The following is a 16,188-nucleotide window of genomic DNA, read 5'->3' as shown; positions in this document are numbered from 1 at the left end:
CCCGCTTCAACTCGTTTTAATAAAATCTCCTTTCTGCGGGGTGCATTCGATTAAAACCAAACGCAGAAGGAAAAAAGCGGCAAAAAGGAGGAAGACCAATAAAGAGGACAGGAAGAAAACGAACGAACCATCAAGAGAAAGAGGAGGGTAGAGAAAATCCTCTCTTCAGGGTGACACGCTAAGCTTACTTAGCCCCACTCGACCACTTGCCAGCTACGATTCTGTTCGAATCGCGCTGTGTTCCTTCCACGACGACGAGTGCTCCCTGCAAGATTTCGAGAGGACACCATTACCATTGAATCAGTTTTTATTAGGCTAGATCGTTGTTTAAATTAGTTGGACGGATAGTAAATGTAATAGTTTGACGATGTAACAAAATATAGAATTTAGAAGAATCATTTCTTGCATTTCTCGTGACAGAATACGAAAGGTACGAATTTCTGTTTTTTTTTTTGCAGGGATAAACGTTAAAAATAAATACTAATAGCTGTGTTACGTACAATGGTATTTAAAACGTGAAATTTGTAGTGTTACGTTTGAGGATTTGGTAATGTCTGTTTAGGGCTATATTGTGAAATGATTCAAGAATATACGTATTATCTTCTTTGGTGTGTTATTACTTATCTTGAAATAGTTATGTTAAAATCTATTTGACTAGGAAAGTTAGCTTTTTTTTTTTTTAAACTGGAAGAATCTTTTACTTTAGTTCTTAATTAAATAGATGTTTTCTGAAATACAATGTAAATAAATTACTCTTTATAAATTGCAAAAAATAAAGTTCTTCAAATAAGAAAAATACCATAGATTAATTAGAATAATCCCTTTTTTCGACCTGTTATTTTTTTTATCTCTATCTTAAATAAAACTTGTCTAGATTTGTTTTCTAGTCAGCGAAGGGAGTTGGTGCGTTAGAGGGGTAGGGAAACAAGAAATCGTGGAACGTGGGTTGCTGTTGCCTGAAGCAGAGGAACGAGCCTTTCAGCACGGGCCATCTCGTACCCTCTCTCAATTTCGTCCTTCCTTCGCTATTCGAAGGTTTGGGGATAGAAACAGAGGGGTTGGAGCACACAGAGGGTGGACATATTCGACGAACGTACACGGTGAAAATATCGGTGCGACGCAGGAATTTACTGCCTCTCGTCCAGGAATTTCGTGCATCGCTCGTCGTACAACCTCGTATCTTTCGTTTTTCAACCCCCAAACTTTCCTGTTCTGGCCCTTGCTAGCAAACTATTTCCGTTGCACGGGAATGGCCGGTATTTAATCTCGTAGGAAATCTTCCGTTTCAATTTACTCGTCCAAGTAGGAAGTGGCACGACGTCTGAGTCAGAGGGATGATAAATAGGCTCGTCCCGAAGATCATCCACCCTTATGTGAATATATTCTCTAGAATATACTTCAGGCCTCGCTTGGGACACATCGAGGAAACTGGACTCTGAGCGGTAAAATCTACGAATACGTAGAATGTGTTTCACTAACCCTCTTTATTTTAGTTACACACAAGACCTGCGTTTTTGATTCGAAAAATTTTGCCTATTACGAATTTGTGTCAGCGAAGCTTATGTTAGTGTTGAAATTAAATTTTGTTAGAATTAAAACCTGTCTTTGTCGAATTTAATTCGTATCACAGGTATGGCTCGATATTATAATGAAAGAGATAAAAGCAGTAAGGCACATTCATCATCATTAAGATTAATAATAGTAAATTGTATATAATTTGTTCATATCTCGCGTCAGTAAATACCTGACATTGACTTAAGCAGCTACTGAAAAAGATCGCAAGGTAAAAGGTGAAGGATGAACGTTCCTCTGACCCGTAGAGAACAGTTGGTTCGGTTAAAACGAGTGGCAATTGTGCTCGTGCTTTATCGAAAATTTAATTCCACTGCTGTTCCATGGACGGAAGAGGAAATTAAGGAGATTTAATGAGAACCGTTTCTCGCTTGCTCGCGCAACGAAATGAAATTGTTTTTCCTGAGCGCCGTGCGTATCTGTCCTGCAACGGGGAAATTCTGCCGTAATAAACGTTCCGCGTATTCATCGATTTTTCCAGAAACGCAGACGAACGGTCGACCGTTCAAAATGTTATATTGCGTTGCTTCGTGTTTTTTGCGATATTTTTGCGACATTACAAATTTTCGATGTAAATTCAATAAAAATATCGTGCCTAAAGTTTATAATTCGATCCCATGTTAATCCTTAACGCCTTTATCCATTATCAACAGATATCAATTACAAATTAACTATCAACAGATACAAATTAACTCATCCGATTATCAACAGATGCTAATTAACTCACGCAACTATCCACAGATACACACGTACAGTTTCCAGAATTTTCCACTTTTATTAATCACCAAACTTGCATTCAAGAAAAATCCCAAAATTCAAAATACGCTTTAAATATGTTTGATGGCGGTATGCAAATAAGAAACAGCGCCAAAGATAAAGGTAATAAAACATGTGCTGATTTCATCGAGAGTGGCTGGCTCCTGGGAATGCGGAATAACGCGAGGCACGCGGTTAGCGCAATACCAACATGATATCAAGAGCGTTATAAGAATATATTAATATTGCATGGCTGGCTCCATAAAGGTCCGGCTATTAGAGGCCAAATTTTCCGTTTATAGTTGGCAGGATTCGCGTGACACCGCGATAACAATGAAGTAAATGAGAGGGAGCATAAGCGTAATACGATGCTACTCCCCAGCACCGACAACGTGCCACGTTATGATACTTATTATTACTGTTGTCGTATTCGCGCCGCACCGCGGTTAATGATTATGAGAAATCGTTATTAATTACGTGGCCGTGGTTGGTCTAGCCTTTATCGTTGCTCGACTATCAGGGTCAGACAGGGATAGACTAAGTTCAATTATTTTCGCAGAGGATTCTGGTCCTCGTGGTTGGTCACGTACAGTTACTCGCAGAAGTATCCGAATATTTACCATTGAAAATTTTTATGAATATATCGCGTATATTCTATAAGACATTGTGAAATTTCAATGGCGCTATAACGAAACACGATTGTCACGATTATGTCGATAGAATTTGAAATGATATCGAAAATATACATACAATAGTTATAAGATATTTACTGCAAATATATGCATGTATCTTAACTATATATAATTAATAAGCTTTAAAGATGCCGTGAATATTAAAGTTTATTGATATAATGGATAATTAATATAATGGATTGATTAAGCAATTTTGCGGTCTCTGCAAAATATACATGTAGAAATTTGTATCAAATGTCTTGTGATTTCTATATTATATACTTTCAGGTTTAGGTTCAAACTTTACCAATATAATCATGATAATCGAACATCATGATACTGCCAATGAAATGTCAAAATATTTAATACAACACACACGTTATATTTATAAAATCTGTGTACAAGCACTTCAGGTTATTAGGTTATTTATTTACTCTGAAGCTCGGATCACGGTTCGCGATATCCGGAAGAAAAATGACCCCGGAACGTTTCCAATTTCCTTTCGCGCTTCGTTCCCGATCGAATGCCTCGATAAGTGGGGAAAGACAGGTAGAAGATCGACGAATGTTCACTGCAAACGGAGAATACGTGCGTGTACATTGTTTAATAGTATGATTAATAATTTTGTTACTTGAAATAGGTAGACTAAGTTGGGCTTGGATACCGGGAATTGTTGTTGCGAGAATAGGGAAGCTTTGCGTGTATCATTTGTTGAAGAGTTGCGCATGGTATTCAATTTTGCAGGTAGAATAGCTTGAATAAGACTTCTCTCGTCTTTTGGTTCGAATAAATGCTCATTGTGTACTTTGTTATAATCGTAAATTTCAACTTGAATTTTCCTCCTTTCTATTTCATTCTTTATTTTTTCCTGCCACTCACTTTCAAATGAACAACCTAACTCACTTAATGAAGAACGAAAGAAAATATCCAAGTTTTTTTGTACGATGTTCTTTTAAATTTTATTGGTCACGCGATCTAGAAAACACTTAGTTACTTTTCTCGGAACACGAAGCACGTTAAGAAAACGATGTATTCCACACCTCTTTCCAAAATGCTGTCGTTGTTCATTCGAAGGACACAATGGCGAACGAAGGAAGCCCTTATTCCCCTTTTCTTTAACTCTGTCCCTTCGTGTCGCGTAGGGTAAAATCGACGTAGACGTATACGCGTGTGTCGAATAATTTACGAGCCACGGTCCGATCCGATTTAGGTCCTGATTCCGGGCACTGCCCGGTGGGACGCCACGAAGAGATTGCACGCTGCTGGGATGAAATTAGGCCCGACGCGTGTCCGCACGGTCCGATACCAATCGCTAGCGACACGCTAGTCGCTCGTGTCTACTAATCTACTCGAGCTATCTTAACGAACACGAGGACTATCCAATTGCCAGTGGATTTGCTTGAGGAGAGATCGAACTTCGAGTTTAAGGGATAAAGCGTGTTTTAATTCGAAGATGAGAAAGGTCTAGGAAAGGAAAAATTTTTAGACGGCGGTAGAAAAGAGAAGATCTTCATAATGGCTATAAGAATTATTTGTACATCATTGCATTTTTATTATAACATTTATATTGTAATCAATTATGTCCAAGCATATTATGTTTCATATCATTTGGTAATATCTTCGTGTAGTTATCTGTACAGATATTTTTCGAAGCTACCGTAGATATACAACTATTTTTGCACATAATTAGAAGAATGTCTCCAAAAATTCTTTTACTTTAACATCACCCATTACTATGGAAACAAATTTTAATTTCCATTTAAAGAATTGAACGGTGCCTGTTAAATTCCTATTTCTGAACGATACTGTAAATCTATTACTTCGAACTATTACGCGTATTATTACTTGCTTCGACAACGAAGATAAATAAATCACTGTAACAAATGTAGGTATAAATAAACGAAACACTAAATACGTACGTACGTAACGAACGTATGTAATCAAGTATCGAAAGCACATATATCAATTCCTATCTCTATGAAATTCAAGTTTTAACCCGTTAAGGATCGTTAATTCCACCGTATCCACAGGTAAAAGAGAAAGGAGAAAAAAGAAATATGGTAGCGGAACATCGTATCTCAATTATCGAGCACGGACGATTAAGATAACCGATAAAACGGGAGGAGGCGGATAGGAAAGAAAGTCCGAAGAATTCGATTAATTGCATAATGGGAGACCGTGGTGGGAATGAAATTCGCGTTATTGAAACTTTATCGCGCATAATTGGTGGTGGTGGCTGGCGCAGCGCGGAGTCACTTAAGTTGCATCCACAGGTAGTTGATTTCGCTCGGGGTGGTCGCGTTCCGCAGGCTGCAGTCGCGAGAGAACCAACGGTTGAAAGAGGGAGAGGAGTACACGGAACAGATGGCAACTAGTGGTTGAATACGACGCCGAGAGATCTCAAAAAATTTCAAACCCGGCGGTGGCTTCGTCGACGAGCGGCCGCTTTAATTAAATTCTTCGAGCCACTTCTTTCGCCGGATTTAAAAAACATTTGCTCCATCGCCCCGTTGTACTCTACGTCCTTACCCCCCCCCTCACCCCTTTCTCTTTCTGCTTCGCCTTTCTTTTTCGAATAGTACGAATATCCGTGCTCGTTATCATGAAATTACTGTAGTAGAATCTTTAATGAATTTCAAAGAAAAATATTCGTATTCTGGAAACTGAAATACACGGTGAAACGATGGATTTACATTATGGATAATATCCTCTTTTCGTAAACGTGGAACTATCGGAGTATCGTTTGTTTTATGCCAGACAATTCGTTTTCTTTCGCTCTTCTCTTCTCCGTCAATTCTTGCAGCGCTGGATCCTTAATCTTTCAAGCGACCACGTTGAAAACGGCGCTTTTATGAACGAACGCATGCTGTCTTTGAACAGAGCAACGTTTCGAGTAATTATAACTTTCTATTTGTTTACGATGCGTGATAGATCGAATATATTTATTTTTATTGAGCCCGTAAATTATTCTCTTATCTCAACTCTTAATCCTTCAAGTGGCCAAAGTGACACCTCTATGAACGTGTTATCCTTAAACAGATCTACATTTCGAGTAATTAACCCTGGTGGTAAGCGTGTGGCTACATACGAGGAATACCATTGGCCAAACAGACGCAAGTGGTAACATTACACCAAGCCGGGCTCTAGTAAATACCGTTTAAACGGAATCCGGCCGAATTGTTGTTAAGCAATTTGCAACGAAAACATAGAGCGTTCGAGCGTGTGGTTTTACAAAGGAGCCAGCATGCAAATGTCCTGGCGCGAATTACGGATACGGGCACGGCACGTTACCCTCTCCTTCCTAAACCTTTCCAACTTCTCTGTGTGTACGTATGCGTTGCGAATAATTCAAGCAAACCGAGAAACATAAATATGTCGTTTGAGCACGACTAATGTGTACGCGCTTAAACGGATTTGCCACTTAGATTTATCGCATGGAACGATTTAAACGGATCGCGCAGCACGCTCCCGTAGAAGGTCAATGCAAGAATAACGCGTCCAAGATTAATAAATCTATAGTATCGTGAACACACACACCGGTTGTCGATTTAATCCCCAGCCACGTGAATCCCTTCCACGACCTTATTATAACGCGTCGCTTTGTTCCATCCCATTCGCACATCGTACCTTTTCCATCCATGGTTCCTAAGTACCTTTTCAGACATCGATTTTTGTTCTCCTTTTTCATATATTATTAGCGCAGAAGGTTCACGAAGGTATTCGAACACCTACAGATACCTTACCATGTTAAATTTGCAGAGCCGACAGGTCTATTTGCGCTTATCAGATAATTTCAGAATGGGAGATTTAAAAGATGATATTCAATTGTCCTTATAAAGATGAATTATTCTTCAGGATAAAAAAGATCTTAAATCTATTCTCAAACTTATTCTCTGAGAAACAAATAATGGAAAATATATGAAACTGAATATTTTTAGATTATGATTATTATACACTACTATCTGCGAAGCAAAAAGAAAGAAACGAAGCAGAATGAAACAACATTTTCTAAGATCATCCAAGAACTACGTTACGTGTCAAACGCAAAATGCGTACACCTTCGAGTTATACAAGATTAAATGAGTAGGCTGAAAATTTTCTAAGGGTGATTTGTGACGAAACGCGGTTTCCACGTCAAAGGTTTCCAATAATAGACCCCGAGAAGGCATCTCGTTACATCACAGATTGCCAAGTTTAGCTTTTAATAAAAAACATAACGCTTGTACGAAGTCTCGCGGAGCTTCGGCTTACGAAAAGACGTAGTACTACGTCTTCGATCGATCGCGAACGTTGTATCGGTCCCTCGAAGCTGCAGCGAATGTTTCGTGGAAGTTCGAAAAATGGAAAAATCGATGGCGAGTTTACGGCGCGTCGAGCAAAGGCCGCGTTGGTTTCAATCGCAGATCTGGACGTTTCTTTCTCGCAAGGAAACAGGATCAAAGGGGGCCGGCTCTGGAAACGAAACGCGCGTGCTCTCGCGTAATTGACTCTCCTCTTTCTTTCATCTCTTTCCTCATATGTATACGTGCACGTTCGTGGCCCGATTTTTCGTTCTTTCGTGTTTCTTCCTTGAAATTGTTCGCGCGGAAAGCGAAACTCCCTGACAATGCTTACCATCACCTCTGCTAGTATTCCTCGTTGAAAAACGGGCTTCGTTTCTTAGTTGTTTCCGTTTCGCTTTGTCGCACGCGTGCATCTAAAATCGGTGTAAAGAGCACGAGCTGAAAAAGAGGAACCCAGTCTGTATAAATGTTGGAAAATAATCGTTCTTCTCTTTTTCTGTCTTTGGACCTTTGTTCGTTGAGAAAATGGGGTGCAGTATCTCTGCATGTAACATAGATTTCGACACGTAAAAAAGCGTTGTGTCAAACCTTTTTTGTTTTGAAAACTACATAATTTACATATAGAATGTTTCGTTAATACATTGTATGCAGTACGATCTCGTAGATAACGTAGGAAACTTTTGGCCAATATATTGGGTTGCCAACTAAGTGATTGCGGATTTTGTGATTAGATGGTAATGACAAAATCCGTAATCACTTAGTTGCCAACCCAATATAACATTCTAATAGATTTCTATGAATTTGAGTGGAATTTAATGGAGAGTATTACACGTGTTTAATATCGAAGGAGTATTTGAGATACGGACGGTAGTTGGTGGATAATTATTTACATAGGAAGCTGCCGAAAGTAACTCCTTAAATAAAAAAATAAAACGGAGGGAACGGACGAAGCACCGTTGCACGGTTCGTGTGACTTCAATCACGGTCCCTTTGAGGACACACAATTTGCTTGCTTCGGCCAGCACTGAGATCAAAGCACCTCCGTCATGCGTCGAACCGTGCTTATTTTCTTCCTTAAATTCCTCTTCGCTTCATCCTCGAATTTTCTCTCCCGTACGCATACCGTTCCAAAAAGAAAGAAGAAGAAATGATAAAAAACAAAACCGGATTGAGCGAAAACAAAATGATTTCACCAAATATATCCAGTTTTGTCACAATCGTCTAAATTAAAGAAAAAAAAAAAAAAAAAAACAACGAATCTCTCTGACCAGAGTAACTTCGCTTCAAGTTTAAATTTGTTCAAAAGTCAAATTTACTCGAAATAGACCGGTTCTTAAAGTTGACATTAAACGTCATTATGCGTGCTTCATCAGAATATACAAAAGTTAAGTAGATAAAATGAATTTTTAACAAATGGCTGGTATGGAACAAAATTTTTCTTGAAAATGTCTGGAAACATTGACAATTTGGAAAATATAATTTCGATGTACGACAATGTATTAATATTCTCGTTAGTTGATGCTCAATTAAGATCCATTAAAAAGGGGAAAGGTTTAAACATAAAAATTAAACGTAAGAAAAAAAGAAAACAAAGAAAATATTCAGCATCTGTTCCCCACAAGCATTTTCCTATTCCTCGAGTTTTCCCATTCTCAAAGACTTTTCATTCGATAACTCGTACCTTTTCTATTCACTATCCTCTTTCTTTTCATCTTCGGCTCGTTTCGAGTCTCTCGTTTGCTTTTGTTCCAAATTCAATTACGCGTCGCCGACAAAGGAACGAGGTCCCGAGTTCCGCGAACGATCGATTAGGAGGGTTATGCAATTTTCAGAACAAGATCACGGAGTTCCTCGAGTAGGAGAAACTGCAACCGAACGTCGCGCGTTCTCGCTTCGCTCTTCCATTTCCTCTTCCCGTCTTTCCTGTTCCTTTCCGTTTCCTCCTTTTCGCTACGATATTTATGGTACACCCCTTAACGCGACTCCCTTTCAGGGGAAAACGAAATTCTGGCACGCGGAATGCGTTTGTCGAACGAGTTTTCTCCATTTCTTTGAACGAATGTGTCGCCACGCTCTTCTCTTCCCTTCTCTTCTCCACGACGATTTACTCGAAAAAGGAATTTTCCTCCATTTCTCTTGCCGTATTTCAATTGCTACTTGTGGTTAAAAGTATTCGTCGTTTGATGAGAAGTTGTAGCAATTTTGTCGAGACACCTGATCGAGGTAAGTGAGATGGTATGGAAGAAGAAACAGATTTATCTGAGCCATTGTGACTATCGTATTATTGTATTTTCTATTCTTTAAAGATGCTCATACATTGCCCATCTTTTAGTTTCAAATATGTTGTTATACGATGGTTATGAATTTCAATCAGTATGGAATTCTGCCGAACGTTTATGAAAATTATATTCGTATAATTATCATTGTCTGCCATTTCCATAGAAAATAAAAATATAAATAGAAGTGTAATTTTTTTTCAATAAAAGTATACCAAGCCTTTTAAATACGAGTCTCCAATAACAAAATAATTTACATTTAAATTAAAATATAAAAAATACATTCCGTAGAATATTACAGGTTTTATTAAAGCGAAATTGCGAAGTAATTGAAGCAACAGGAAACCGAAGCGAGTCTTCTCTCTGACATTTTCCATTTTCGCTATCTCTGTCTTCCTTGTTCCACGTCATTTATGTTGTTTCAGCGTTGCAACCCGTGATAAAGTAATCCCCGGTGCTCTTTGGCCGTGTGTTCCCGTCGAAAGTTCAAACTTTCGTCGAACGAACGATCGATCGATCAGGAAAGGCATAAATTAATGGCTTCCTCCCTCCTGTACCGCAGCGAAAATCAAGGATAAAGGGAGGGGAAGATTCCGGATACGCCGACTTTTATGAGGCAGCCCGAAACTCCCGGCCCTATCAACGAGAAGAAAGAAATAGAAAGGAGAAGCCTGAGGGTAGAAAGGGAGAAAAGTCATTACGGATGACCTGACGCGCCTCACTCTGCCATTAATATTTCTTTTACGCAAGATATTCGTGTGTCGTACTCTACTTCAAGTGAATGATAAACAGAATTAAAGATAAAACTGTTTTTGCCTTGTAAAAATTATTTTTATTTTTATTTCCATATTATTTTACTATTATTAAATATACGAAAGAAAGTCGAACCAGCAGATTGTTTCTTCGAAGAAAAATAACATAAAGTTATTTGTTCGATGATTCGAGTTTTCCGCGCTTTTGGACGAGATTCAAATTCATTTTCCTTCGATGCGAGTCGCAGCAAACAAGTTTCGAAGGTTTCCATTTGTAACATTCGTGTTTCCTCGACATCGCGCGAAACGTTAAGAAAGACGAGGTTAACCGATTGTAGCTAATTCTGTTTTTCAGATTAACGAAAAATGGTTGGGCAAATCTCGACTGTAGATAACCCGAGAGAAATATTTGTACATATCGTGCGTTTCGAAGGGATGAAAACAGTTGTATATATATATTATCTTCAATTTTATTTAACGACTTGGGAATATCTATAAGATATGTAATCTAAAACATCTAATTCCTTGTAATTTTACCCGTCCGGTTCGTGCATTAAGAGAAAAAACAAGAATCAGATATTTTTTGTAGGATTTTTTTAATTTTATCGATCACACGAGGGATTAACCAATCGAGATACGTTACAAATGCCTGCGTATCTCGACGCGAACGTGTAAAATCTGTGAATAAACGCGGAAGAACGCAGCAAGGACGAGAGCGAAGGGGTGGATGGGTCATAAATCGAGCATCGATTGCGTTTCTTTCGATGGGACGGTGAGCGAAACGAAATCTCGATCCCCCAGCTGCGTCGAAGATCGTAAATCTGTCCTGTATCACGATAAAGCGTCCGTGGATACGTCAGCAGCGTGTTCCTATTGTTTTAGAATCCCTCGTACCCTTGCAACAGTTGGCACGCACTTGCAGGAGGGTGAAAACAGGGGATGCGACCGTTTCGTGACGGGAAAGCAACCCTACTTTGTGAAAGATAATTTCGAGGCTGCGATAATCTGTAACGCGGGGCATAAATTTTCTTCAGCTTCGCGCAACGAATCCGACTGCCCTAACCACTTGTTCCACGATAACGTGGTCTCTCCTTTTTGTTTTCAAATTGTTCTCGATTCTGTTTTCTTTTTACCTTTTTATCAAGTAACATGAAAATAAGAAAGCTAGTAGAAACGAACTTGCTGATAAAAATGTTCAGATATATGAAGTTTTCATGAGAAAAGGGACGAACATTTAGAGAGAACAATTGTTCGTATGTTATTTAAACAAATGACTCGCTTTTCAATTTTGTACAGTCTCGAAGTATTGATTTAGTGGTGGATTGTTGGAATATCTATTTTGGTAAAAAATTTAATTTCACGTTAAATATAGGAAGACATCGTATAATATCGAAAAATATACGCAAAATATATATTATAATAATTAATTAAAAATATATATTATATGTTAAGCTGAAATGCTATGAATATCGTTGAAATTTCCCGTATATTTTTTACTTTATGTATTTGTGTAGACTGTCTATCGTATTACGTTTTTTATCGCGGGAATTTATGATGTTTTATTGCGAGTGATTCGAAAGAGACAAGCGATAGAAGATACGAATTGATTTTAGGAGAGGGAGGAAGACGGGCAAAGAGGAAGCTGAATTCCTCGCGTTCGAAACGGCGATTGAATTGCTTCTCAAATTGTTAGGCGTTCCTCTCTGTTTCGAGAGTTCCGATATACGACGATGCTTATTGTACCGTCATTATTCGGTATCCGATTCGAGGACGTATTTATTCACTATGAAAGGAGTTTTTATGGTTGCATAAAGTTTGGAATTATTCCACAACCGACTTTCGAATTTTTACGAATTCTCTTCAAATAGGATAGGATACTTATGAAAAGAGTATTTCATCGTTGAATTTTGTAAGTAAATATATTGTACAAATAAATATTTTATAAATAGATATAAATAGGTTTTTATAGAGAATTATAGATAAATTCGTAAACGAATGAAACACTAGATATTAGTCGATATTTTTTTAATTAAAAAATTCCACAAGTTATCACGATAATTTATTTTATCGTTCTTTTTCCTTTTTAATTTCTAACTGTGACAAGCACCGACTCTTTTTAGTCGAAAGCAGAGATACTGCAGGCAGATTGCTTCGACCAGTTGCGCATTCGGTGCACCTTTGCGTTTCAACCCCTTCAGCTTGAAGCTCGAAATATTCCCCGCAGCATGTTACTTTCAGAGCAATCCCCTCGGTATACGTTTAAATATTACTTCATGCCATCATTATTAATCACGTTACTATCTCGCAATTTTTCTTATTTCCTCTGCAAAAACAATTTCGAAGGGGAAATTTCATTTCAATATTATAAATAAATGATCACGCGGAGAACCCAAAATAAACAGCTACTATATTAAAGTACAAATAACACGTAATCTTTTTCATTATTTCGTATCTAACATACAACGTGTTCAGTTTAAACGTATAATATACTATCGCTTTTCTACTTAGTATGGATATGAACAATTTTGGAATATCTATATCTGCGAAATTCTGCATTTATGAATCTTTGGAGTTTTTAAATCGATAAAGATTTGGAGCTTCAAATATTCGAATATTTGAAAATTCGAATGTTTGAATATTTGAACTTTGTTTTCTTTTTTATTTTTCAATGAAAAAATTTACGAATTTGGAATCAGTAATAGTTAAACAAACTAGACGACAATTACACAATTTTACTACTTTTTATATTTATTGTCATTTATGTCAAAGGAAACTCGAAAGATACTTCAATTCTCCACAACTCGTTCCTATTCTTCGCTACAGACGAACAGAGTCGATATTTCTCTGCTGAAACGTGGTTTTATCTCGAATGTATTAAACGTAGGTGAAAAGTCGAGATACAATACTCGCAACGAGGGTAGAATGTTGGAAGCGCAGGCCTCCAACAAGCGTCGAACGCGTTATTGAGTAATCTCACACGGCACGGACTTTATTTCGACGTTTTGCCACCGGGTGCCGGGGCCAAGAGGGCAGGATGCCAAGGGATCGGCGTAAGAAGGATCAGATAAAGTTCCAGATATGTTCGAGCTCCGCCTACGTAACTAGAAAATTCACTTTGGCCCTCGAGAATCGCGAATCGACCGACCTCGTCGACTGAACTTCCAAGTGTACGTCACTGCGAACATTTGCAGTTAAGCCGACAGAATGACAATCTGATAGACCAGATTCCGAGTTTCAAACATCTCGTTCTTATCTATGCTCGACCTTGGTCGTCCATGGAATTCAAATAATCAAAATTTCAGATATTCGAATATTCAAATATTCCAAAAATTGTGTAGTCTCTAAGTTACAAATATTTTGAAATATATTCAAACTTTCAAAGTTTCAATTATTCAAAATTTCAAAGTCCCAAATGTTCAAAATTTCGAATTCGTAGGATTTGAAACATTAAACATTTCAAATACGCGAGTATTACGAATATTCGAAATTTAGAAATTCAAAGTTTCGAATCGAACATCTTCGTTTGTTGTAGCATTTCGATCTTATTCGCAGGAATTGTTCGTTTTACGATCATTTGGTAGAATATACCCTGGTGCACGCTTTACGCTTTACACAAGCTTTTTTTAAAGAACATTTCATTTTCATTCCTCTGGCTCACTTTCAAAAAGAGCAAAGGTTTTGTTGGCGATGGCGCTCCGAAAGCCCTGTTACTAAGAGCCAGGATTTAGATTACGAAAGCAGTTTTCGTTGGGACGAGCCCGGGATAGTGCGATCGATCCCGGAGACACGATTGACGTTACGCAATACTCGACGGAATCGAGTTGGGGAATGAAGTGGAACGAACCGATTGTCCCCGCGATTGCTGGCAGATTAGGAATTTCAAGGCATGTCGTGCTCAGCAGAAACAGAGCGCCCCTGCTGTTCCATGCTCCGCGGTAATGAACTGTTGTCCGCGTAAAAATATGGCATCAGGGAAAAGGAACTTCGATACCCTACACCCTAATTCAACGTAATTTTCCGTCAGTATATGGCTGTTCCATGAACCAGATATGAGGGTGCACATGTTGCTTCCTGTGAGAGAAACCACGTGTTTAAATTTGCATATTTTTATACAAGAATTTGTGAATTTCTGCTATGAAAATTTATTTTATAAATATATACAGGCCAGCTTTTACATTTATAAATCCTACTTTTAAACGAAAACTTCATATACTTTTGTACAAGCTCATCGATTTACAAGCGTTTTTTACAATTTTCCAGTGATCGTAATTTTGAAAATTCTTGCAGAACTTGTTACCATGTTTGTTACCATTGTCTTAAAACTTGTCTCGCAAGACCATCTTCGTCAATAGATATTCCACTGAGATTTAATTTGAAATTGAATATTAAATTAAAAATTTCTATCAAAATAACTCCAACATCTTCCCTTTCAGAAAGAAATGAAGGAAACAGTCGTGGCATTAAACAGAAATCAAAATGAGTTTGGGCGACTCGTGGAAGGAAATGTCTTCCATTTTGTGGCATTATCTTTGATAAATTTCTTTCTGACGATCGCAAAAAGTCAGCATTTTAAAGTTTTTAAGGTATATCCTTGGCGATCAGCGCCAAACAGTGTGGCCAGCCATTCAAGCTAACCGTGGCCAAGGCAGCTTAATTTTGGCGATCGATTAGAGGAGAATCGCCCGTTAGGCGATTAGAATGGTGTAGGAGGAAAAGTGGAGGGACATTATCGCTAATGGCGCGTATAATTCGCCGTCAGGGACTTGACATTTCGAATAATTTTTAATCTTCTTATACACCAAGAAGCATCAACTGTTCTTGATTATAGAAAAATAAATAAAAGAGTTACTAAAAAGATTTTAATAGCGAAGATAAGACGAAACGATTCTTACTTCGTGTATGTAGATATTAGGTGTTCTCCATTAGCTTCGTATCCATTAACCATTTATCAACTTTACGTATCTTTATACGTTTATATCGTTGACCTAAAATTATTTTATGAGATAACAGAAAAACGTAAGAAAACAGACGACCTTCAAAATGTTATTCAGATATGAAATACAAATTTAACGATCGAATAAAATTTCGAAATTAACAGAAAACAAAATGACAATATCTTGAACAAAAAGATAACAATTTTATGTAAGGAAACTTTCTATATAAAAAGCGATTCGAATCGATTAGGGTATTAATACGGTGCACGTGCGACGGCAGGTGCGAATGACGAAAAAAAAACAGAGCGGTTGGCGGGTCAATAAACAAGATTAGCTCATGCAGAAGCGCGTAGGTGTGACACGCAGTGTGAATGCACACCAGCTGGATAAATCACGGGTGGAAGGTAAGTGGCGTGGCTCGCGCCATCGTTTAATTAGCGATTGATTAGAGATAACGGCGGAAAGATGAATGCCACGCGAGATAAAGCTCAAATTCGACGCGGTTATTCGCGTTTCGAATTAATACGATCCAGTTAAATGAAATAGACCTAAATTAAGTACTATTAACGAGCAGATGTGTTTACATGTTTGGCTATTAACGCACTGTAGACGAGATGCTTTATCTTTGTTTTGTTAAGAATTTTTAACGAGAAAAATATTCGCATTTTTGTTCAAACTGCGATAGAAACAATAAAAGGCAATCGATTGAATCTAACAAATTTTGAAGATAAAAATTTATGCATGTAGTCTCGAAGTTTTAATTTTTTTTAATGAAACATTCAACATGAAAATAATTTATAATGATTAAAAAACCACAAGTAATTTAAAGATACTTGAAGCAAAGAAAATAAATGAGATGTCTGATCTGCAAGGAACAGGGATCGTGAGCATTGTACAGGATAGAGTGATATTTTTTATTATTTTCTTTTCCTCTGAAAGCTATT

At 37.8% G+C, this 16,188-nt stretch overlaps 1 protein-coding gene across 4 annotated transcripts in view; it reads right to left on the bottom strand.

Moving 5' to 3' along the window:
* Positions 1-16,188, bottom strand: part of LOC138178453 (uncharacterized) — a 92,829-nt gene that overhangs the window by 31,956 nt on the left and 44,685 nt on the right. The gene's annotated exons all lie outside the window — the stretch shown is intronic.

The sequence above is a fragment of the Bombus flavifrons genome, chromosome 1 (assembly GCF_040668555.2).
Source record: "Bombus flavifrons isolate JBK064 chromosome 1, iyBomFlav1_principal, whole genome shotgun sequence".
NCBI lineage: Eukaryota > Metazoa > Arthropoda > Insecta > Hymenoptera > Apidae > Bombus > Bombus flavifrons.
Note: the sequence above shows the minus strand (reverse complement) of the source record. Positions and strands in the feature narration are given on the sequence as shown.